Source organism: Bombina bombina, chromosome 3, assembly GCF_027579735.1.
Source record: "Bombina bombina isolate aBomBom1 chromosome 3, aBomBom1.pri, whole genome shotgun sequence".
In the NCBI taxonomy this organism is placed as follows: Eukaryota; Metazoa; Chordata; class Amphibia; order Anura; family Bombinatoridae; genus Bombina; species Bombina bombina.
This window is the reverse complement of record NC_069501.1, coordinates 254,026,095-254,052,608: the sequence shown is the minus strand read 5'-3', so window position 1 is coordinate 254,052,608 and position 26,514 is coordinate 254,026,095.

Below are 26,514 nucleotides of genomic sequence, written 5' to 3'. Positions count from 1 at the left end.
CGTGATTGAAAATAACTTTCTTAGTTACTTCTATTATCAAATTTGCTTCATTTTCTCTGTATCCTTTGTTGAAGGAGCAGCAATGCACTATTGTGAGCTAGCTGAACACATCAGGTGAGCCAATGACAAGAGGCATATATGTGCAGCCCCCATTCAGCAACTCGCTCCCAGTAGTGCATTCTGCTCCTGAACCGAAGTATGCTTTTTAAAAAAGGATGCAAAAAAGAACAAAGCAAATTAGATAATAGAAGTAAATTGGAAAGTTGCTTACAATTTCATGCTCTACCTAAATCACAAAAGAACATTTAAACTGTATAACATTTAAAATTTGAACATAGTTTTTTTTAACTAATAAAGTTTAGGCTTAAGTTGTATGGAGCCATCACTTTATACCTATGTACCCCTAATCTGCTGCCCCTAACACAGCCGACCCCTATATTATATTTATTAACCCCTAATCTGCCGCCCCCAACGTCGCCTCCACCTACCTACAATTATTAACCCCTAATCTGCCAACCGGACCACACCGCTACTATAATAAATGTATTAACCCCTAAAGCTAAGTCTAACCCTAACACTAACACCCCCCTAACTTAAATATAATTTAAATCTAACAAAATAAATTAACTCTTATTAAATAAATTATTCCTATTTAAAGCTAAATACTTACCAGTAAAATAAACCCTAATAAAGATACAATATAAATTATCATTATATTGTAGCTATTTTTTGATTAATATTTATTTTACAGGCAACTTTGTATTTATTTTAACCAGGTAGAATAGCTATTAAATAGTTATTTACTATTTAATAGCTACCTAGTTAAAATAATTACAAAATTACCTGTAAAATAAATCCTAACCTAAGTTACAATTAAACCTAACACTACACTATCATTAAATTAATTAAATAAAATACCTACAATTATCTACAATTAAACCTAACACTACACTATCAATAAATTAATTAAATACAATACCTACAATTATCTACAATTAAACCTAACACTACACTATCAATAAATTAATTAAATGCAATACCTACAAATAAATACAATTAAATAAACTAACTAAAGTACAAAAAATAAAAAATAACTAAGTTACAAAAAATAAAAAAATATTTACAAACATTAGAAAAAATATTACAACAATTTTAAACTAATTACACCTACTAAAAGCCCCCTAATAAAATAACAAAGGCCCCCAAAATAAAAAAAATGCCCTACCCTATTCTAAATTAAAAAAGTTCAAAGCTCTTTTACCTTACCAGCCCTGAAAAGGGCCATTTGCGGGGCATGCCCCAAAGAATTCAGAAAAATTCTGATTGGCTGATGGAATCAGCCAATCAGATTCAAGTTCAATCCGATTGGCTGATCCAATCAGCCAATCAGATTGAGCTCGCATTCTATTGGCTGTTCTGATCAGCCAATAGAATGCGAGCTCAATCTGCCAATCAGAATTTTCCTACCTTAATTCCGATTGGCTGATAGAATCCTATCAGCCAATTGGAATTCGAGGGACACCATCTTGGATGACGTCCCTTAAAGGAACCTTCATTCTTCAGTTGGACGTCGAACGAAGAGGATGGATCCCCGCCGGAGGTCTTCAAGATCAGCCGCTCGTCCTCCGATGGAACAACATAGAAGATGCGGCTTGGATGAAGATGTTTGCCGGTCTGGATGTCCTCTTCTGCCCGGATAGGATGAAGATTTCTTCCCGAAGACGGACTTCTTCATTTGCCGCTTGGATCCAGACTTCAGCCGGAGGATGGACGTCACTCTTCAGCCCCCGCTTGGGCTTGGATGAAGATTTCAGAGGCTCTTCTGGACAGATCGGGACCCGGTGTGGTGAAGACAAGGTAGGGAGATCTTCAGGGGCTTAGTGTTAGGTTTATTTAAGGGGGGTTTGGGTTAGATTAGGGGTATGTGGGTGGTGGGTTGTAATGTTGGGGGGGGGATATTGTATTTTTTTTTACAGGCAAAAGAGCTGAATTCTTTGGGTCATGCCCCGCAAAGGACCCTTTTCAGGGCTGGTAAGGTAAAAGAGCTTTTCTATTTTAATTTTAGAATAGGGTAGGGCATTTTTTTATTTTGGGGGTATTTGTTATTTTATTAGGGGGCTTAGAGTAGGTGTAATTAGTTTAAAATTGTTGTAATATTTTTCTAATGTTTGTAAATATTTTTTTATTTTTTGTAACTTAGTTCTTTTTTATTTTTTGTACTTTAGTTAGTTTATTTAATTGTATTTATTTGTAGGTATTGTATTTAATTAATTTATTGATAGTGTAGTGTTAGGTTTAATTGTAACTTAGTTTAGGATTTATTTTACAGGTAATTTTGTAATTATTTTAACTAGGTAACTATTAAATAGTTATTAACTATTTAATAGCTATTGTACCTGGTTAAAATTATTACAAAGTTGCCTGTAAAATAAATATTAATCCTAAAATAGCTACAATATAATTATTTGTTATATTGTAGCTATATTAGGGTTTATTTTACAGGTAAGTATTTAGCTTTAAATAGGAATAATTTATTTAATAAGAGTTAATTTATTTTGTTAGATTTAAATTATATTTAAGTTAGGGGGTGTTAGGGTTAGGGTTAGACTTAGCTTTAGGGGTTAATACATTTATTATAGTAGCTGTGTGGTCCGGTCGGCAGATTAGGGGTTAATAATTGTAGGTAGGTGGAGGCGACGTTGGGGGCGGCAGATTAGGGGTTAATAAATATAATATAGGGGTCGGCTGTGTTAGGGGCAGCAGATTAGGGGTACATAGGGATAACGTAGGTTGCGGAGGTGTACGGAGCAGCAGATTAGGGCATAATAATAATATGCAGGGGTCAGCGATAGCGGGGGCGGCAGATTAAGGGTTAATACATATAATATAGGGGTCGGCGGTTTTAGGGGCAGCAGATTAGGGGTTCATAGGGATAACATAGGTTGCGGCGGTGTATGGAGCGGTAGATTAGGGGTTAATAATAATATGCAGGGGTCAGCGATAGCGGGAGCGGCAGATTAGGGGTTAATAAGTGTAAGGTTAGGGGTGTTTAGACTCGGGGTTCATGTTAGGGTGTTAGGTGCAGACCTAGGAAGTGTTTCCCCATAGGAAACAATGGGGCTGCGTTAGGAGCTGAACGCTGCTTTTTTGCAGGTGTTGTTTCCTATGGGGGAATCGTGCACGGGCACGTTTTTGAAGCTGGCCGCGTCCGTAAGCACCGCTGGTATCAAGAGTTGAAGTGGCGTTAAATATGCTCTACGCTCCCTTTTTTGGAGCCTAACGCAGCCCTTCTGTGAACTCTAAATACCAGCGGTATTTAAAAGGTGCGGGGGGAAAAAAGCATGCGTAGCTAACGCACCCCTTTGGCCGCAGAACTCTAAATCTAGTCGATAGCTTCTTGTAGAGTCCATTTCCATAGAAGAGTCTTTTGTGAAATAATTTAAAATGAGCATAATTTGATATTGTGAGATGAGTGTAAGGCGAGTAGAACTCAGGTGCAGGAATAGACACCAAGGTAACCAAAATCAGTTAAAAGTTTTTAATAGCACAATATAAACTATATCCAAGGACAAGCTAGAGGTCTGGTACAGAGAAATCAGTCCAGCAATAGGATACCAAGAGATAAAGCTAGAATAGAGTCTAAGAACTGCCAAATGTCAGTTACCGGGAGATCAGTCCAGCAACAATGTACCAAGGGGTAAAGCAAGAGCAGAGTCCAAGAACAGGTCAAAGGTCAGGTAACGGTGATCATTCCAGCAACAAGGTACCAAAGAAGAAAGGGTGAAAGGAGAGCACTGGTAATTAGGAGATGGGTTTGGCACAGATTATCAGACAGCTGCAGGTACAGGAAACCAAGCAGGTACTGGAGGAAAAGCTGGCACAGCAGGTACAAGAAACTTAGCAGGTACAGGAAACCAGCAGGCACAGGTGGTGAAGCTGGTGCGGGATACCATGTAAGTGCAACTGGTACAGCATGTAAAGGAAACTTTGTAGATACAGGTGGTGAAGCTGGTGCGGGATACCATGTAAGTGCAACTGGTACAGCATGTAAAGGAAACTTTGTAGATACAGGTGGTGAAGCTGTTACAGGGTACCAGGTAAGTGCAGCTGGTATAGAAGGTACAGGAAACCTAGCAGGCACAGGTGGTGAAGCTGGCAGAGGATACAGGTAAGCGCAGGTGGTACAGCAGGTACAGGGAAACTCAGCAGGTATAGGTGGTGAAGCTGGCAGAGGATACAGGTAAGCTCAGGTGGTACAGCAGGTACAGGAAACTCAGCAGGTATAGGTGGTGAAGCTGGTACAGGATTCCAGGTAAGTTCAGTTGGCACAGCAGGTACATGAATGTCAGCAGGTACAGGAAACTCAGCAGGTATAGGTGGAGAAGCTGTCACAGGTACAGATAGATCAAGGTAAATTGCAATAAAAAACAAGGCAGGTACAAGGTAGGTTTGAAACAGAGGATACAAGGTGAGCTGAATAGCAGGAAACAGGCAGGCTCATGGTTAACTGCCTCATAACTTAGCACAGAATGATAAGTAAATGTACAGTATACAGGAACTACCATACCTGTGGCCTCTTAGGTGGGAGTTCCCAAAATTTTCACAAAGTGTAGTTAGGTGCTCCTAGGGGATTACAGCAGCCGCTGAAGGAGAAAGACTTTGGTGTTCCACGTGGAGTAGCACCGAAACTGGAGCAAGTTAGGTATGTACCTGACAAAGATAGATGTCAAGTGTTGTAGATGATCCGTTTATACAGCCCGTCTGGGGTGTTTTTGTGAAAATGTGTAGTTTTGCTTATTTTTAATATTGTGCTGATTTGCAGACTCCTAACCAAGCCCCAAAGATTTAGATGTATACTAATGTATACAGCCTTCACATTGCTTCTGTTTGTATAATGGGTCCATTCATATGCAAGGGAGGGGGAGGGTCTGATCTCAGCTCCTTTCAGTGGGTGTTCCAGACTTATCTCGTCAAAAGTGCTAAACTGGGAACTTCTAAGTAATATTAAAAGGTTTTTATACTGGATTTTTATATCATTATCTGTGCATATTATTCTTTATAGTATTGTCTATTTCATGCAGTTAAATGACAATTGGTATATACTGTCCTTTTAATAATGACTCAGGTTACATTGGGTAACATTTAGAATATATCTAATTCATACATCTTATTCATTACACTTATTATATTGTTGCACCACAAGAAAAAGAAGGAAACAGAAAAAAGGAAAAATATAACGTCTGCATTAAACAAATTCACCAACAGAAGTTTCCAGGCGCAGAAGCAGATGGCAAGAGAGTTGCGTAGCTACATGAATTGTATAGTATACACCTATAGAAAACATAATTCTGCTGATAGCTTTTTACAATCAGCTTTTTACAATCAGCTTTGATAGTCAATTTTTAATTATGAATGATAAACATAGCATTTATGGATGTAATGAATTAAGAAATATTAATATAGTAGAAGTGATGACCAAAAACAAAAAAAAAATTAAAAAAAATCATTCTCATTTTTGAGTAGAAGGGATACTGTGAAGAAGACTGGCTCCTAGTTTTGGGCCTGTCCCTAGGGATATGACAGGCAGAAGGTTCAAGTGCAAAGAAAATGTTGCTGGGTAACATACTGAAAAAACAACCTGGCAATGGCATGAAAAACATAGCAAAACATATAGCAAAACGAGTGCAAACAGGAAATGAACACTAACGATATGTAAGTAGCGCACACTCTCTTTTCTGCACTCAGTATATGATAAGGGTAGAAAACTAGGTGCCCGTGGGATATGCTATTTCCAGCAGTAGAGCACTGATTTTAATGCTTCCTATATGATCTTAACCTGAGTGTACAAATACTTTGCTGTGTATATGAACAAGCTATTTTTATATTATGTGTGCATATGCTATTCTAGACCCTATCTAAAAACAGTTATCATTTGATTTCAAAGTATTATACTTTGTAGCATTGTGTTTTAATGTATTTTAATCTGATTATTCTTTTAACAGGATTGTAATGGTTCTGATAAAACTTAAAAAGACATAAAAACACAATTTTTTCTTTCATGATTCAGATAAAACGTGATTGAAAATAACTTTCTTAGTTATTTCTATTATCAAATTTGCTTCATTTTCTCTGTATCCTTTGTTGAAGGAGCAGCAATGCACTATTGTGAGCTAGCTGAACACATCAGGTGAGCCAATGACAAGAGGCATATATGTGCAGCCCCCATTCAGCAACTCGCTCCCAGTAGTGCATTCTGCTCCTGAACCGAAGTATGCTTTTTAAAAAAGGATGCAAAAAAGAACAAAGCAAATTAGATAATAGAAGTAAATTGGAAAGTTGCTTACAATTTCATGCTCTATCTAAATCACAAAAGAACATTTTTGTTTTTTATGTCCCTTTAAGTCTTAAAGAAACTAACTAGTTACTTGGTACATGATATATTTTTAGTACTATAATGCATACTTTTTGGGACATAATTTTAGCTTAATTCTAGTTAACTTTATTTTCACATAAGTAGCTGTACCAGACGTATTAAAGTCATGGTAATAATGTTATTTTCTAAGTCACATTCTTAGTAGTTTTGTTTTGTATCAACTTCTCTATTCTATATACATTGTTGCAGAAATATATTACTTGGAAACGTTATCAAGCAGATTAAAATGATCACAAATGAGTCAGCTTACTTGCAAGGAAAAGATGACAAAAAGAGATATGAACACGGAAATGTGAAACAATTACAAATTGAGCTTAACTCTTAAAATACTCACTTTTGGAAAAAGCTTGGAAACAGCTTTGAATGAAATTTGATTTTTATTAAATGTTGCCCTCATTTCACCTGTCTATTACTAAGAAGATCATACTGGAAATTAGGGAATTTCAGATTCTGGTCCGGATTAGGAGTGGAGTGCTAACGTTTGCACGCAAGCAATATCAGGTTTTTGCGATTGTTAGCGCACAGGTTAAATTGCATTGGTATTACAAGTTGAAAGTAAATACGAATGCTTGAGTGCAATTCAAGTTAAAGGGACATTAAACATAATTTTTTTCTTTCATGATTCAGCTAGAGCATGCAATTTTATACAACTTCCTAATTTACTTCTATTATCTAATTTACTTCATTCTCTTGATATTCTTTGCTGGAAAGCATATCTAGATAGGCTCAGAAGCTGCTGATTGGTGGCTGCACATAGACGCCTCAAGTGATTGGCTCACCAATGTGCATTGCTATTTCTTAAACAAAGATTATCTAAAGAATGAAGCAAATTAGATAATAGAAGTAAATTGTAATGTTGTTTAAAATTGTATTCTCTATCAAAATAATGAAAGAAAAAATTGGGGTTTAATGTCCCTTTAATGCTCTTCGGGTTAGTGCGTCCTCAGTGCTCTGGTTAATTGTTTCGCGAAACAAAAAAGTGTCACAAAACACATTAAAAATACATTACAAAGTACAGTTACACTCATAAAAACACCATCTAATAAACAAATATTCACAAAAATATTGCATAAAAAAGTTATAAGGGCTCAAAGATATGAGTTCTCAGGTGTTACATAAAAAGGCAGGCAAGGACTTTAACAAAGACATAGATACATATACATGTCTAAATATGGATATGTATTTATTTATTTATTTATATATATATATATGTGTGTGTGTGTGTGTGTGTACATGTGTATTTCTGTATTTATATGTGTATATATATATATATATATATGTATTTATTTATTTTTATATATATATATACTTGTGTGTACATGTGTATTTCTGTATTTATATGTGTATATATATATATGTATTTATTTATTTTTATATATATATGTATATATATATATATATATATATACGTGTGTGTACATGTGTATTTCTGTATTTATATGTGTATATATATATATGTATTTATTTATTTTTATATATATATATGTGTATATATATATATATATATACGTTTGTGTACATGTGTATTTCTGTATTTATATGTGTATATATATATATGTATTTATTTATTTTTATATATATATGTATATATATATATACGTGTGTGTACATGTGTATTTTCTGTATTTATATGTGTATATATATATATGTATTTATTTATTTTTATATATATATGTATATATATATATATATCGTGTGTGTACATGTGTATTTCTGTATTTATATGTGTATATATGTATTTACAGACATATATACACATATAAATACAACAATACAAAATTTTTGCATAGGAATTAGCACATCCAGGCAAGTTCCGCGCTTGCTTGGGGAACTTGCCTGGATGTGCCAATTTCCTATGCAAACAAAATTGCATTGATTTACTTTTGAGACATGGAGGATTTTAATCTCAGATTTTTATCTCCACCATAATTTTTATGAATTTTCATATAAATACATATGTATACATACAGTATATAGACATATATATGTGTATTAGAGCCATTTGCAGTTAAAGAGGCATTAAACACTTTGAGATAGTAATATAAAATTATAAATCATATATCGAAAAAAATATGCAATATACTTTCATTATTTATTTTGTCCCCTTTTCCTGTAATTCCATTCTGAAATTGTGAGCATTTCAGTTCCTGTCTAGAAATAGAAGTGCAGAACATAGAAATAGAAGGGGAAGTTGTAAATTGTGACCTATTTATAACTGCCCCATATTCGCCACAGCAGTGAAGGTAACCTAAGTTACAATATGGCAGATCCTATTGTTTTATAGACACAAAGGGGTAGATTTATTAAAAGGCGAGCGGACATGATTCGCTGTAGCGAATCATGTCCACTCGACCTCGCTAAATGCCGACAGCATACACTGTCTGCATTTATCATTGTGCAAGCGATTCTGGTGAAATGCTTGTGCAATGTTGCCCCCTGCTCACTGGCGGTCAATAGCAGGGGCCATCAATAATCCTGATTGTATTGGATCGGGGTGATTTCAGTCCACCAACTAAAAGGTGGCGGAGAAGTTAAGGTGCAGCGGTCTTATGAACGCTGCTTCTTAACTTCTATTTCTGGCAGACCTGAAACGATGAGGCTCTGAAGCAACAGCCACTGCTTAATAAATGGAGCCCTAAAACTTTACACTTATTTTGTCAATATTTAAAACTAATGAAATTGTAAAAAATACATCTACGTGTTATTCTCAGACTAATCTTTTCTTTAATGCATTCAGTCTATCTAGCATTTATTTAGTGTTTAATGTTCCTTTAAGTAGATAAAAAAATGTAAAAAAATATTTATGCAATATTCATATTTAATAAAGTGTTATAGTATTTACTGTAAATATTTCACATTCCGATGTTTTGCACATAGCAGAATATGTTCTATTTGTAAATAGATATTTCTATATATATTTGTACATATCTATACATACTATATAATCATGTATTGTCCCGAGTATAGTCCGCACTTTTTCCCTAATGCAAGCCTTTAAATTAGGGATGCGGCCTATACTCGGGGTGTTACACAATTTGAAGCAGTTGGCTCTTTCCAGAGTATCCCGTACTGCCCGCCCCCCCACTGTGATGTCACACACACACGGAACTTGGCTGTACACACGCCGGCGCGCTGTAGGGGATCCCTCACGTCTCATCTTCACCACCGCTTGGAGCGCTTATGAATGCCGTGGGTGAGGTATTCGAGTCTTGAATGTCATAAGCTGGGTCCCCAAGATCAACACTTGTTATTACCAGCGTGTGACTAGGTGTGTGTAACTCGTGATTTTTGCATCAGTGTTGGATGTGGATTACATTGTGAGGATTTTTGCAGGTTGCAGAGTGAAAGGAGAGTGTGTCGCACAGGGAAACTTTGTGGAGGATTTCTTTCAATAACAGTGACGGTAGATTGTATAACTACACATGTATGGGTATACCAGTATTTTTATGATCACTGAAATGGCTCTTATTAAGGATTAATACGGTAATACCGGTGAAAACAAAATACAGTAAAAATAAAATCAAATACCATAAAGTCAAGTCCCCAAGTACTGATAAATGATTCTTTATTCCATGGTACGTTAAAAACAGGATAAAAAAGGAATACTGGTTTTAAAAAACGTCTTCCTTTTTTTTGTATCTTGTTTTTTTCAAGCACCATGGAATAAAGAATCATTTTGACAGTATACTGTATTATACTTTGAGTTTCTTCTTTTTTTTTACCAGAGTGGATATTGGCAGCCTGTGTAATGTAATTTCTTTAAAATGGCACCAAACTTTAAGGGTGCGGCTTATAATCAGGTGCGGCCTATACTCGGGGACAATACTGGTATATATATATATATATATATATATATATATAGGTGTAGATAAATATTATACCAAATACACACACACACATATATATATATATATATATATATCTATATATATATATATATATATATATAGCAATAGCAGTCAGCCCCCTAAGGGGAGGGAAAAACGCTTCACTCTTTGAAAAAACAGTAAAAGCCTTTAATCAATCCTCATAGGAAATTAGTAGAAAGAAGTCATCCCAAACGTTTCAATACCTGCTGGTATTTTTCTCAATGGGTTAAGACAAAATCTTGTGTCCCAAAAAGCTCCTAACAACCCACACACCCACTCACCTATTTATATCCCCCAGTGCTAATGCGACTTCTGGTGCTCCCGAGATGCCGCCCACAACGCACGTCATATCGCAAGTATTGAAGTAGAGACAGCATGGCTAATTACCATAGCCCTGCCCCGCAATGACTAGCAAAGCATCACCACGGCAAAACATCAGAGGCATCGCACATGTTGTGTAGCTATATCTCGAAACAGCACCGGAAAGCCCAATTTGACTACATAACAAAAAAACTCTAAAATAGGATCACTTAGTAATCCTAATATTACTAATCCTTTTATTGTTAAAAGTGTTAGAAAACACTGCAGGGAACCCTTGGTTTCAATACTGGCACTATATTTAGACTGATCAAAAAACATTAGCTTAAGACCGGATTCCTATCCCACTAGTCTAATGCTTAACATTATAGAAAAATAATAATGGTAATAGAAGCCAAAAAATGAAAAAAAAAATGAAAATAAATAAAAATAAGAGTAAGAATAAAAGTAAAAAATAAAAATAAGATTAACACCCCATTAATATACTTCAAGGCATCCTGGAGTATGGCAGAAATAACTGAAGCTAGCAACAATACACTAATTCTCAACAAGTCTCCAATTTAGAAGATAGTAGTCCCATGTAGTATGAATGTCTTATTGGAGCCAACCATTTCAATAATCCAGAGACAACCTAGATCGAACAGTCATAGAAGCCTCATCATAAGAATAACATTATAGTCCAACTGTACATTCAATCCTTTTGGGGTCACAGTATCAAGCTGGTAGATCCAATAAGTTTCCACTTGAAGAAGTTTTGTATTTCTGTCTCCCCTTCTCCTCAAGGGGGGCACATGATCAATTAGCATTGTCCTCAGGCTTGCTGGTGTGTGTCCTGCCTGGAGGAAGTGCCGGGCAACCGGTTGGTCCATTATCATTTTGTTTATTGTTGTTCTAATGGGCATGGCGGTGATTCGGCCATCCTTTCACGAAAGGTGGTAGAGGATTTTCCCACATAGACAAAAGAACATGGGGACATCAGTATATAGATCACATAGGTGCTCATACAGGATAATCTGTGTAGAATCTTGTATTTTCTCCCTGTATGTGGGTGATGGAAATACATCCCAGTAAGCATACTATTACAGTTTGTGCAGTCTCCACATCTATAGCATCCTAATTTCCTCTTGGCATCCATCCATGTGCTTTTCTCATAGCACTTAATAGGATCATTGTGAACCAAGATGTCCTTTAAATTAGACACTTTCTTATAGACCATATTTGGGGCTGTCATACGCAAATAGGGAAGTGTCCTTATCTGTTTTTACAATATCCCCAAATTCTTCTTCACAGATTCCGACAGAGCTTTAGATAGAGGATTAAAGGTTGTAACAAAATTTATGTTACTACAGGATTGTCCACATTCTTTGTTATATCACATTGTTGTAACAGTGTCAATTGATCATATTGTGTAAGCTTGGTATGTGTCTGTTCAATATCCTTTGCCTTATATCCACGTTGCTTCAACTATGCCTTCATTTCTTCTTCTTGGACACTCCTGGTCTCCATCAGTGTATTGTTGCGTGCAACTTGCATGAGTTGAGAGGAGACAACTCCCCTCTTTTGATGTTCTGGGTGGTAACTGGTAGACAATAGTAGGGAATTCTTATCAGTGGGTTTGGAGTATGGAGATGTAGAGAATTTACAACCCCCACTATCAGAGTAAATTAATGATGTTCAGATCTAGGAAGGGGATGGTATCATTGCAATATGCAAATTTTAAAGCGGATAGTTGACTCAATTTTATTAAAGGGACCACTGAACCCAAAATTTTTCTTCCGTGATTCAGATAGAGCATGCAATTTTAAGCAACTTTCTATTTACTCCTATTATCAATGTTTCTTCGTTCTCTTGCTATCTTATATAAAAAAAGAAGACATCTAAGCTTTTTTCTTGGTTCAGACTTCTGGACAGCAGTTTTTGATTGGTGGATGAATTTATCCACCAATCAGCAAGGACAACCTAGGTTGTTCACCAAAAATGGGCCGGCATCTAAACTTACATTCTTGCATTTCAAATAAAGATTCCAAGAGAATGAAGAAAAATTGATAATAATAGGAGTAAATTAGAACGTTGCTTAAAATGTCATGCTCTATCTGAATCACAAAAGAAAAAAATTGGGTTCAGTGTCCCTTTAAGGGTGTCAACCCAATGTGTTAATGACTCTACTGACCCTCTCCATATCAAAAATACATCATCTATGTATCTAACATATAGTTTGATGTTGTTTAACGTCAGAATATTCATGATATTGGTCTCATTCCAAGACATGTAGAGATTGTAGAGGAGACTAATGCTGCTGGGTAACAGTGGACTACCTTTAGGTTGAATAACCACAAGATCATCCAAAAAAAAAAACCCTCCCAGGGAAACGAAACGACACAGGACAACACATCAGGAGGGGAGGATACAAAAAAAGGTAACCAAAAAGAAGTAGACATTATTAACAATCTTAGCGAACGGCCCCTGAGTGCTGATGAAAAGAGCCTGTTGAATAAAGGTTTGTCCTTTGTCCCAACACCTAAAATAGATAAATTTCAAAGGAATGTAGATATCTATAAACTACAAAGACAATTAAAAATCAAAGATTTTTTTAACAGGACTGTGTTCAACAGGTTCAAATCTCTTTGAAAAACTTTGATCCTGTGAATCTTAACCCCTCCATACGCAGTTTTACTCGTATGATCACTGACACATGTGAACAAGCTAAGGTAGATAATATTTACCCTAACCTTTCCAAAGGTGAAAAAGAGGCATTACAAAGTTTGAAGAATGATCATTTGATTACTATACATGCTGCGGACAAGGGGGGTTCAATTGTGATTCAGAATTATTCTGATTACTGTGATGAGGCTTACAGGCAGCTCTCTGACAATAAGATCTATTGTAAACTCAGAGGTAACCCTATGAACTCTGTTAAAAAAAGAACTTGACTACATCCTAAAGTGTGGTCATGAAGCAGGGATGATCAATGAGAGTTCAGCTTTTTTACAGCTTTCTTGCTAGCTTGTCACTAAGCACCCACACTAACTACGCTGTTCTACCCCCTATACCGGTGCCCCCGGAGCCCCCCGCAATGAAATAAAGTTACTAACCCCTAAACCGCCACTCCTAGACCCCGCCGCAACTCTTATAAATGTATTAACCCCTAAACCGCCGCTCCTAGACCCCGCCGCAACTCTTATAAATGTATTAACCCCCTAAACCGCCGCTCCCGGACACCGCTGCCACCTACATTATACCTAGTAACCCCTATCCTGCCCCCCCCTATACCGTCGCCCTATATAATAAAGTTATTAACCCCCTATCCTGCTGATCCCGCACCTCACCGCAACTAAATAAATAGTTTAACCCCTAAAACCGCCGCTCCCTGACCCCGCCACAACCTATATTAAATTTATTAACCCCTATCCTGCCCCCCCTACACCGTCTCACCTAGAATAAATTTATTAACCCTATCCTGCCCCCCACTACACCGCCGCCACTGTAATAAAATTATTAACCCCTAAACCTAAGTCTAACACTAACCCTAACACCCCCCTAACTTAAATATTAATTAAATAAATCTAAATAATATTTCTATATGAACTAAATTAATCCTATTTAAAACTAAACACTCTACCTTTAAAATAAACCCTAATATAGCTACAATATAAATAATAATTATATTGTAGCTATCTTAGGTTTTTTTTTTTATTTTACAGGCATCTTTCAATTTATTTTAACTAGGTACAATAGCTATTAAATAGTTATTAACTATTTAATAGCTTACCTAGCTAAAATAAAGAGAAATTTACCTGTAAAATAAAAACTAACCTAAGTTACAATTACACCTAACACTACACTATACTTTAATAAATTATTCCTATTTAAAACTAAATACTTACCTGTAAAATAAACCCTAAGATAGCTACAATGTAATTATAATTACATTATAGCTATTTTAGGAATTATATTTATTTTACAGGTAACTTTGTATTTATTTTAGCTAGTTAGAATAGTTATTAAATAGTTATTAACTATTTAATAACTACCTAGCTAAAAGAAATACAAAATTACCTGTAAAATAAATCCTAACCAAAATTACAATTAAACCTAACACTACTCTATCATTAAATAAATTAAATAAATTAACTACAAATAACTACAATTAAATACAATTACATAAACTAACTAAAGTACAAAAAAAGCTAAGTTACAAAAAAATAAAAAAAAATAGGTTACAAACATTAAAAAAATATTACAACAATTTTAAGCTACTTACACCTAATCTAAGCCCCCTAATAAAATAACAAACCCCCCCCAAAATAAAAAAATGCCCTACCCTATTCTAAATTAAAAAAGTTCTTTTACCTTACCAGCCCTTAAAAGGGCCATTTGTGGGGCATGCCCCAAAGAATTCAGATCTTTTGCCTGTAAAAGAAAAAATACAACCCCCCCAACATTAAAACCCACCCACCCCACATACCCCTAATCTAACCCAAACCCCCCTGAAAATAACCTAACACTAATCCCCTGAAGATCATCCTACCTTGAGTCGTCTTCATTCAGCCAGAGCAGCGATGGAACTGAAAGAGGAGACCCGGAGCGGCAGAAGTTATCCTCCAAGCGGCGCTGAAGAAATCTTCCAATCCGATGAAGTGATCCTCCAAGCGGTGCTGAAGAAGTCTTCCATCCGGGCGATGTCATCTTCAAGAGGCGCTGAAGAAGTCTTCTATCTGGGCGATGTACATCTTCCAAGCGGGGTCTTCAATCTTCATTTCCGCCAATGCGGAACATCCTTCTTTCCCAACGGACTACCGACGAATGAAGGCTCCTTTAAGGGACGTCATCCCAAGATGGCGTCCCTACAATTCCGATTGGCTGATAGGATTCTACCAATCGGAATTAAGGTAGGAAAAAATCTGATTGGCTGATGGAATCAGCCAATCAGATTCAAGTTCAATCCGATTGGCTGATCCAATCAGCCAATCAGATTGAGCTCGCATTCTATTGGCTGTTCCGATCAGCCAATAGAATGCGCGCTCAATCTGATTGGCTGATTGGATCAGCCAATCGGATTGAACTTGAATCTGATTGGCTGACTCAATCAGCCAATCAGATTTTTCCTACCTTAATTCCGGATGACGTCCCTTAAAAGAGCCTTCAATTTGTCGGTAGTCCGTCGGGAAAGAAGGATGTTCCGCGTCGGCGGGATGAAGATTGAAGACCCGCTTGGAAGATGACATCGCCTGGATAGAAGACTTCTTCAGCACCTCTTGGAAGATGACATCGCCCGGATGGAAGATTTCTTCAGCGCCGCTTGGAGGATAACTTCTGCCGCTCCGGGGCTCCTCTTCGGTTCCATCGTTCATCGGCTGAGTGAAGACGACTCAAGGTAGGATGATCTTCAGGGGATTAGTGTTAGGTTATTTTAAGGGGGTTTTTGGTTAGATTAGGGGTATGTGGGTGGTGGGTTTTAATGTTGGGGGGTTGTATTTTCTTTTACAGGCAAAAGAGCTGAATTCCTTTGGGGCAATGCCCCACAAATGGCCCTTTTAAGGGCTGGTAAGGTAAAAGAGCTTTGAACTTTTTTTAATTTAGAATAGGGTAGGGCATTTTTTATTTTGGGGGGTTTGTTATTTTATTAGGGGGCTTAGATTAGGTGTAAGTAGCTTAAAATTGTTGTAATATTTTTTAAATGTTTGTAACCTATTTTTTTTTATTTTTTGTAACTTAGCTTTTTTTTTTTTTGTACTTTAGTTAGTTTATGTAATTGTATTTAATTGTAGTTATTTGTAGTTAATTTATTTAATTTATTTAATGATAGTGTAGTGTTAAGTTTAATTGTAACTTAGGTTAGGATTTATTTTACAGGTAATTTTGTATTTCTTTTAGCTAGGTAGTTATTAAATAGTTAATAACTATTTAATAACTATTCTAACTTGCTAAAATAAATACAAAGTTACCTGTAAAATAATATAATTCCTAAAATAGCTACAATGTAATTATTAATTACATTGTAGCTATCTTAGGGTTTATTTTAAAGGTAAGTATTTAGTTTTAAATAGGAATAATTTATTAAAGTATAGTGTTAGGTGTAATTGTAACTTAGGTTAGTTTTTATTTTACAGGTAAATTTCTCTTTATTTTAGCTAGGTAAGCTATTAAATAGTTAATAGATATTTAATAGCTATTGTAACTAGTTAAAATAAATTGAAAGATGCCTGTAAAATGAAAAATAAATCCTAAATAGCTACAATATAATTATTACTTTATATTGTAGCTATCTTAGGGTTTATTTTATAGGTAAGTATTTAGTTTTAAATAGGATTAATTTAGTTCATAATAGAAATATTATTTAGATTTATTTAATAAATATTTAAATTAGGGGGGTGTTAGGATTAGTGTTAGACTTAGGTTTAGGGGTTAATAAATTTATTACAGTGGCGGCGGTGTAGTGGGGGGCAGGATAGGGGTTAATAAATGTATTATAGGTGGGCAACGGTGTAGGGGGGGGCAGATTAGGGGTTAATAAATTTAATATAGGTTGCGGCAGGGTCAGGGAGCGGCGGTTTAGGGGTTAATACATATATTATAGTTGCGGGTGGGCTCTGGGAGCGGCGGTTTAGGGGTTAATACATATATATAGTTGCGGTGGGCTTCGGGAGCGGCGGGTTTAGGGGTTAATATGTATAGAGTAGCTTGCGGTGGGCTCAGGAGCGGTGGTTTAGGGAGGTAATAACTTTATTTAGTTGCGGCGGTGTAGGGGGGACAGATTAGTGGTGTTTAGACTCGGGGTACATGTTAGGGTGTTAGGTGTAGACATCTCCCCATAGGAATCAATGGATGTCTGGCAGCAGCGAACCTTTGATTCCTATGGGATCCGCCGTCTCCAGGGTGGCGGTTTGAAAACCAGGTACGCTGGGCCGGAAAAGTGCCAAGCGTACTTGCTAGTTTTTTGATAACTAGCAAAAGTAGTCAGATTGTGCCGTACTTGTGTGCGGAACATCTGGAGTGACATAAGAATCGATCTGTGTCGGACTGAGTCCCGGCAGATCGAAGCTTACGTCACAAAAATTCTACTTTTGCCGGTCTCTAGCCTTTGATAACTAAGGCGAATCAGCCTCTGCCACAAATACGCTGCGGAATTCCAGCGTATTTGAGGTTGACGGCTTGATAACTAGGCCCCATTGTGTCTGCCCGGGATTCTTTATGCTCTAATGTTGCCATTTTCATTGATCATCATCTCCAACCTGTTGTAAAGGAATCTTTTTCCTTTATATTGGATTCTCCATCACTCATCAGAAAATTATTGAATTTAAATGCTTGGACCTGGTGATCTATTGGTCACCATGGATGTAGACAGCCTGTACACTGTCATACCTCATGGTGGTGGTGTTGCAGGCTGTCAGATCTATGCTAAGTGGATCATTGGCATATGCGGGACCACCCATTGAGTTCCTGCTTGAACTACTTACCTCCTGTTTGGAAAATAATTTTTTCAAATTTGAGAGAGATTTCTTTCTATAACTGTCAGGGACTGCTATGGGTTCTAATATGGCTCCGGCATATGCCAATCTCTACATGTCCTGGTATGAGACCAATATCATGAATATTCTGATGGTAAACAACATCAAACTATATGTTAGATACATAGATGATGTATTTTTTGATATGGAGAGGGTCAGTAGAGTCATTAACACATTGGGTTGATACCTTAATAAAATTGAGTCAACTATCCACTTTAAATTTGCATATAGCAATGATACCATCCCCTTCCTAGATCTGAACATCACAATTTACTCTGATAGTGAGGGTTGTAAATTCTCTACATCTCTATACTCCAAACCCACTGATAAGAATTCCCTACTATTGGCTACTAGTTACCATCCAGAACATCAAAAGAGGGGAGTTGTCTCCTCTCAGCTCATGCGAGTTGCATGCAACAATACACTGATGGAGACCAGGAGTGTCCAAGAAGAAGAAATGAAGGCGAAGTTGAAACAACGTGGATATAAGGCAAAGGATATTGAACAGACACATACCAAGCGGACACAATATGATCAATTGACACTGTTACAGCCACGTGATATAACAAAGAATGTGGACAATCCTGTGAGTAACATAAATTTTGTTACAACCTTTAATCCTCTATCTAAAGCTCTGAAGGAATCTGTGAAGAAGAATTGGGATATTGTAAAAACAGATAAGACACTTCCCTTTTTGTGTATGACAGCCCCACATATGGTCTACAAGAAAGCTCTAATTTAAAGGACATCTTGGTTCACAATGATCCTATCTATTAAGTGCTATGAGAAAGGCACATGGATGGATGCCAAGAGGAAAATTAGGATGCTATAGATGTGGAGACTGCACAACCTATAATGGTATGCTTACTGGGATGTATTTCCATCACCCACATACAGGGAGAAAATACAAGATTCTACAACAGATTATCCTGTATGAGCACCTATGTGATCTATATACTGATGTGCCCATGTTCTTTTGTCTATGTGGGGAAAACCTCTACCACCTTTCGTGAAAGGATGGCGAATCACCGCCATGCCATTAGAACAGCAATAGACAAAAAGACAACGGACCAACCGGTTGCCCGGCACTTCCTCCAGGCAGGACACACACCAGCAAGCCTGAGGACAATGCTAATTAATCATGTTCCCCCCTTGAGGAGAGGGGGAGACAGAAATACAAAACTTCTTCAAGTGGAAACTTCTTGGATCTACCGGCTTGATACTGTGACCCAAAAAGGATTGAATGTACAGTTGGACTATAATGTATTCTTATGATGAGGCTTCTATGATTGTTCAATCTAGGTTGTCTCTGGATCATTGAAATGGTTGGCTCTAATATGACATTCATACTACATGGGACTCCTATCCTCTAAATTGGAGACTTGTTGAGAATTAGTGTATTGTTACTAGCTTCAGTGATTTCTACCATACTCCAGTATGCCTTGAAGTATATTAATGGTGTCTTAATCTTATTTTTATTTTTACTTTTATTCTTACTCTTATTTTTATTTTATTTTCATTTTTTATTATTTTTTGGCTTCTATTACCATTATTATTTTTCTATAATGTTAAGCATTAGATTAGTGGATAGGAATCCGGTCTTAAGCTAATGTTTTTTGATCAGTCTAAATAAAGTGCCAGTATTGAAACCAAGGGTTCCCTGAAGTGTTTTCTAACACTTTTAACAATAAAAGGATTAGTAATACTAGGATTACTAAGTGATCCTATTTTTAGAGTTTTTTGTTATGTAGTCAAATGGGGCTTTCCGTGCTGTTTCGAGATATAGCTACACAACATGTGCGATGCTCTGATGTTTGCCTTGGTGACGCTTTCTCATCATTGCGGGGCGGGGCTATGGTAATTAGCCATGCTGTCTCTACTTCAATACTTGCGATATGACGTGCGTTGTGGGCGGCATCTCAGGAGCACCGGAAGTCGCATTAGCAGCGGGGGATATAAATAGGTGAGTGTGGGTGTGTGGGTTGTTAGGAGCTTTTTGGGATACAGGATTTTGTCTTAACCCATTGAGAAAGATACCAGCAGGTATTGAAACATTTGGGATGACTTCTTTCTACATAATTTCCTATGAGGATTGATGAAAGGCTTTTACTGTTTTTTCAAAGACCGGAGAGTGATGCGTTTTTCTTCCCCCTTAGGGGGCTGACTGCTAATGCTATACATTTCTACGCAGCACCCTGGAACAGTGAGTGTACTTAACTTGGCTTTTGTTTTATGTATATATATATATATATATATATATATATATAATATATATATATATATATATACAGGGAGTGCAGAATTATTAGGCAAGTTGTATTTTTGAGGATTCATTTTATTATTGAACAACAACCATGTTCTCAATGAACCCCAAAAAACTCATTAATATCAAAGCTGAATAGTTTTGGAAGTAGTTTTTAGTTTGTTTTTAGTTATAGCTATTTTAGGGGGATATCTGTGTGTGCAGGTGACTATTACTGTGCATAATTATTAGGCAACCTAACAAAAAACAAATATATACCATTTCAATTATTTATTTTTACCAGTGAAACCAATATAACATCTCAACATTCACAATATACATTTCTGACATTCAAAACAAAACAAAACAAATCAGTGACCAATATAGCCACCCTTTCTTTGCAAGGACACTCAAAAGCCTGCCCATCCATGGATTCTGTCAGTGTTTTGATCTGTTCACCATCAACATTGCGTGCAGCAGCAAACCACAGCCTCCCAGACACTGTTCAGAGAGGTGTACTGTTTTCCCCTCCTTGTAAATCTCACATTTGATGATGGACCACAGGTTCTCAATGGGGTTCAGATCAGGTGAACAAGGAGGCCATGTCATTAGATTTTCTTCTTTTATACCCTTTCTTGTCAGCCACGCTGTGGAGTACTTGGGACGCGTGTGATGGAGCATTGTCCTGCATGAAAATCATGTTTTTCTTGAAGAATGCAGACTTCTTCCTGTACCACTGCTTGAAGAAGGTGTCTTCCAGAAACTGGGCAGTAGGACTGGGAGTTGAGCTTGACTCCATCCTCAACCTGAAAAGGCCCCCCACAAGCTCATCTTTGATGATACCAGCCCAACCAGTACTCCACCTCCACCTTGCTGGCGTCTGAGTCGGACTGGAGCTCTCTGCCCTTTACCCAATCCAGCCACGGGCCCATCCATCTGGCCCATCAAGACTCACTCTCATTTCATCAGTCCATAAAACCTTAGAAAAATCAGTCTTGAGATATTTCTTGGCCCAGTTTTGACGTTTCAGCTTGTTGTGTCTTGTTCAGTGGTGGTCGTCTTTCAGCCCTTTCTTACCTTGGCCATGTCTCTGAGTATTGCACACCTTGTGCTTTTGGGCACTCCAGTGATGTTGCAGCTCTGAAATATGGCCAAACTGGTGGCAAGTGGCATCTTGGCAGCTGCACGCTTGACTTTTCTCAGTTCATGGGCAGTTATTTTGCGCCTTGGTTTTTCCACACGCTTCTTGCGACCCTGTTGACTATTTTGAATGAAACGCTTGATTGTTCGATGATCACGCTTCAGAAGCTTTGCAATTTTAAGAGTGCTGCATCCCTCTGCAAGATATCTCACTATTTTTTACTTTTCTGAGCCTGTCAAGTCCTTCTTTTGACCCATTTTGCCAAAGGAAAGGAAGTTGCTTAATAATTATGCACACCTGATATAGGGTGTTGATGTCATTAGACCACACCCCCCTTCTCATTAGATGCACATCACCTAATATGCTTAATTGGTAGTAGGCTTTCGAGCCTCATACAGCTTGGAGTAAGACAACATGCATAAAGAGGATGATGTGGTCAAAATACTCATTTGCCTAATAATTCTGCACTCCCTGTATATATATATATATATATATATATATATATATATATATATATATGAAAGAGAAAGAGGTCACCTGCGCTAAAATCTAGGATGTATGTCTGGGTATTGTGGGTTAAAACAGCCCAGTATGCGTCTAGCGTGCTGCCTCTATATTGAAACAGAGTACCCCTGACTCTGTAAAAAATGTATATAGAAAAGAGAAAATTACAATATAAAAGTGGAGGCGCTCAGCTTTACAATGTATATTATAAATATATGTATATCAAATATTAGTCTTTTGTTGGTGAAATGTATCACAGAGTTTAATCAATTGAGGAATTACTGCTTACCAGCTGTTACCTCAATCTTATGAGGTAAGGTGAGTGCCCCTGGTTTAAAGGTGAATTTGCTGTAAAGGAACTTCTATGTCCCTTGTGATATCCATGGAAGACAATTGGTCCTTCCGTAATGGGAATGAAGATCCTGGACTCTCTTTAGATAGAAGAATGTAGACTGTAATCCATCTTTTTTATATCTTTCTTCGATGGTGGTAGGAATACTTGATTCTTGTTTGTAATATCCCTTAGAGATAGGTGCCTTTTGGTGAGAATCCCCGTTCCCTCAGTATGCAGTCAAGGACGTTGTTCATAGAAGAAAAAAAACAGAAGCACATAGCATAATATTGTTTTTACACAAAGTAAATATTTATTTAGTATTAATATGCGCTTACATTAAAATCCCTCAATCACACTTCCATAACACAGCATCAACAAACACTGTGGGGTGAGCATTCTACTGCGCAAACATATTCCATTTTACTGTTCTACAAATAGCTAAAGATACGAATACAGATTTTTAGGTATCGCTGGTCTAATGTATGGAAGACCCTATTACATTAATTAATGTTTATGCCCCTAATATACAACACATGCCATTCTTTAAAACCATGTTTCGGAAATTACTAGATATCTCTAAAGGCCCCAATTTTTCTTGGAGGAGATTTTAATTTCCCATTTAATCCTTCTGTGGATACCTCCAATCCCCAACCGAGAACTCACGAAATGCACATTAGCATACCTATGGAAATCCCTGAGAGATTACAAATCTGTATGACATATGGAGATTCGTACACCCGATCACAAAGGATTATACCTTTTACTCCCATCCGTCGCAATCTTATAGTAGAATAGATTATTTGTTAACCAAATTAAGAGGGACTTTCACTGATAACTAATTCTACAATTGCCCCTACGTCTTGGTCCGATCACTCGGCCGTTATAGTGCAAATTAAATAGCCTAATACTCCCACTAATCCTTTCCAGTGGAGACTAGACAACACATTATTAACCCACCAACCCTTTACAGAACATATCACCAAAGTATTAGAAGAATACTTTCAAATTAATACCAACTCTGTAAAGGACCCATTTGTGGTATGGGAGGCTCATAAATGCACCCTTCGGGGAGAATTTATCAAGTATAAAGCTCATATCCAAAAAACCTCCAGGCAGAACTATTCCACACTTACAGTTAAACTGGCACAACTAGATTTCTCACATAAAAAAGACCCTAAAAATACTATCATTTTACAGGAAATACAGAATACCAGGGAACAACTGGATACATTTCTAGCTCTTGAACACCAGAAAATACTGTAAAATTAAAACAAAAATTCTATCATGAAAGTAATAAAGCAGGGAAAATGCTGGCCAGAACCTAAGACGAACAAGACTAAAATCATTTATTCACGAGCTTAAAACATCACAAAACACTCAAGTTTACACTACCCAGATATATTGGACCAGTTTTTTCAATACTTTCCTCCCTATATAACCTGCCAGACAATCTTCCCGAATCCATAATATCCTCAAAAGACTTAATTCAAAAATATTTGGACACATGTAACTCCCCTCACTGTCCTCTGAACAAAAGGAATCACTAGAATCCCCAATATCTGCAAATGAACTTTTATCAGCCATTAAAGATCTAGCACCAGGTAAAAGCCCGGGCCCAGACGGCTTCACAGCCAAATACTATAAGACCTTTGCCCCAATTTTTACCCCCAATTCTACTTAATCTCTACAATAATGTAACCTTACCCATCACTTCCCACCCACTATGTTAATGGCGCATATTATAGTTCTCCCAAAACCAGGGGAAAACTCCAGATACCCCACCCAATTTTCGTCCTATATCCACTGTTAAACACAGACGTGAAACTTTATTCAAAAATTATGGCAGGACGCCTGAACAAACTACTCCCACAACTGATACATCGCAACCAGGTAGGCTTTACACCCTACAGATAAGCGAGGGGACAATACTATTAAAATACAAACTCTAATAGATCATTCGGTAAAAAGCCAAAGTCCCAACAATCTTCGCGTCCTTGGACGCGGAGAAAGCTTTTGATCGGTTAAATTGGAATTTTCTTGATTTAATTTTAATCAAATTTGGTTTCCCAGATAACGTTATTTCAAAGATAATGTCCCTCTACACTGTCCCTAACGCAAAAATTAGCCTAAACAATTCGCTATCAATAGCCTTTGCCATATGCAATGGCACACGGCAGGGATGCCCCTTATCCCCGTTGCTATTCGCCTTGGCCATGGAAGCCTTGGCAGCTAGGGTTAGAGACAACTCAAAAATCACAGGCATAACAATACAAGAAAAGGCCTATACAGTATCCATGTACGCAGACGATGTCTTTTTGACCATTACTAACCCTTCCACCTCTCTGCCTGAATTACACTCGGAATCTTCAAATCTATGGTAGGCTTTCTAATTTTAAGATCAATGCCGCTAAATCTGAATTTATGGGGGTAAATGTTACGGATCTTGAGATTGAATATGTAAAATTCACTTATCACTTTAAATATCAGAAAAGCTCACTGAAATATCTGGGTATCCAAATTACAAATAATCCGCAACTGTTGTACACAGCAAATTATATAGCTCTATTAAATAATATACAACAAGAGCTACAATCCTGGCGACACAAAACCTTGTCATGGCTGGGTAGATTACATGCAATTAAAATGACCATTTTACCCAAAATACTGTACATCTTTCAAACTGTCCCAATAACGTTAACTAGAGGCTTCCTCGCTAAGATTCAAAACGTATTGAATGCCTTTTTATGGCAACATAAACGATAATATACCGTTCTAGATTAAAGGGAGGATTGGGCATGCCAAATCTTCACTATTATTATATAGCAAGTACACTAACCAGAATCATTGACTGGTGTAAACATGGCACACATAAAGAGTGGGTAACACTAGAGCACGACCTAGCACAAAACTCGCAACTGGGAGCCAGCTGCTGGATTCCGCACATTCACAGGGTCCTGCACCACTCCACCTCCACACTGACTAAACACACGTTTAAAATATGGGATAAATGTATAAACAATACCCCAGGGATTTCTGGAATCCCGTCACCATTGACTCCTCTGAAACACAACCCAGAGGTGTTAATGTCATTCCCTACTCTATATGAAAGGGGCTTATCCTTACGCAATGTCATACCATGTAGCCTGGCCATGGAAAACAAAGCCCTTAAACCAAAAGCTGAACTACAAGCAACGTTTGGTAATTACTTTACACCTTGGTTTAGATACTTTCAATTATCACATTATCTCACTACACATACCAAACGTACCCAGTTTTACAGATCCTTATCCCCTTTTGAATCTATATGTAAAGCTGATACGTATACAAAAGGCTCCCTTTCACTGATATATAAACTATTACTTGACTACCATTCTAGAGACCTACCAACATATACTAGTAAGTGGGCAGAAGAACTACAAATGCCTATATCCCATGAACAATGGAACAGGATATTAGTAATATGAGCACACATACGTCATCTATAGCACAACTAGAGTCGAATCTAAAACTAATGCTTAGATGGTACTATACCCCAGTAAGATTAGCTGCTATACATAAATTAGGAAATAATAAATGCTGGAGAAAGTGTGGGGACATAGGAGATTATCAACACATATGGTGGACTTGCCCCAATATCAACCAATACTGGAGGAAATACAGCTGGTAGTTAAACAAGTAATTAATATTGACCTCCCCCTAGAACCTACCATATTTTTATTTAATAACTTACCCAAAATTAAATGTAAACTCAGACAAAGGCTACTGATTATTTTACTAAATTGTGCTAGGCGACTCATCCCAAGGAAGTGGAAGTCAGTGGAAGTCCCTCGGTTAGAGAATGGCGGACTCTAGTTACTAATACATTAGCAATGGAAAAATACCATACACTAACACAAAGAGATTGGACGATTTCCTTGGGATCAATTTTATTTGGGAAGAATATTGTAATCTGATACGGCAGAGCAGACACATTAGCTCATAGCCTGTGAGATACTCAGAATGTATACTTTTATGCAAATTTTTACTTAAACCGTGTTCAGAAGTAGTAAATGGTGTTTAGTTAAGACCTGCATACTATTAAGCAATATGTCGAATAGGAAAATTTTTGTTCCTCTCCTTTCCTTTTTATTCAATAAATATAGATGATAACTGTAGGGATCATTAC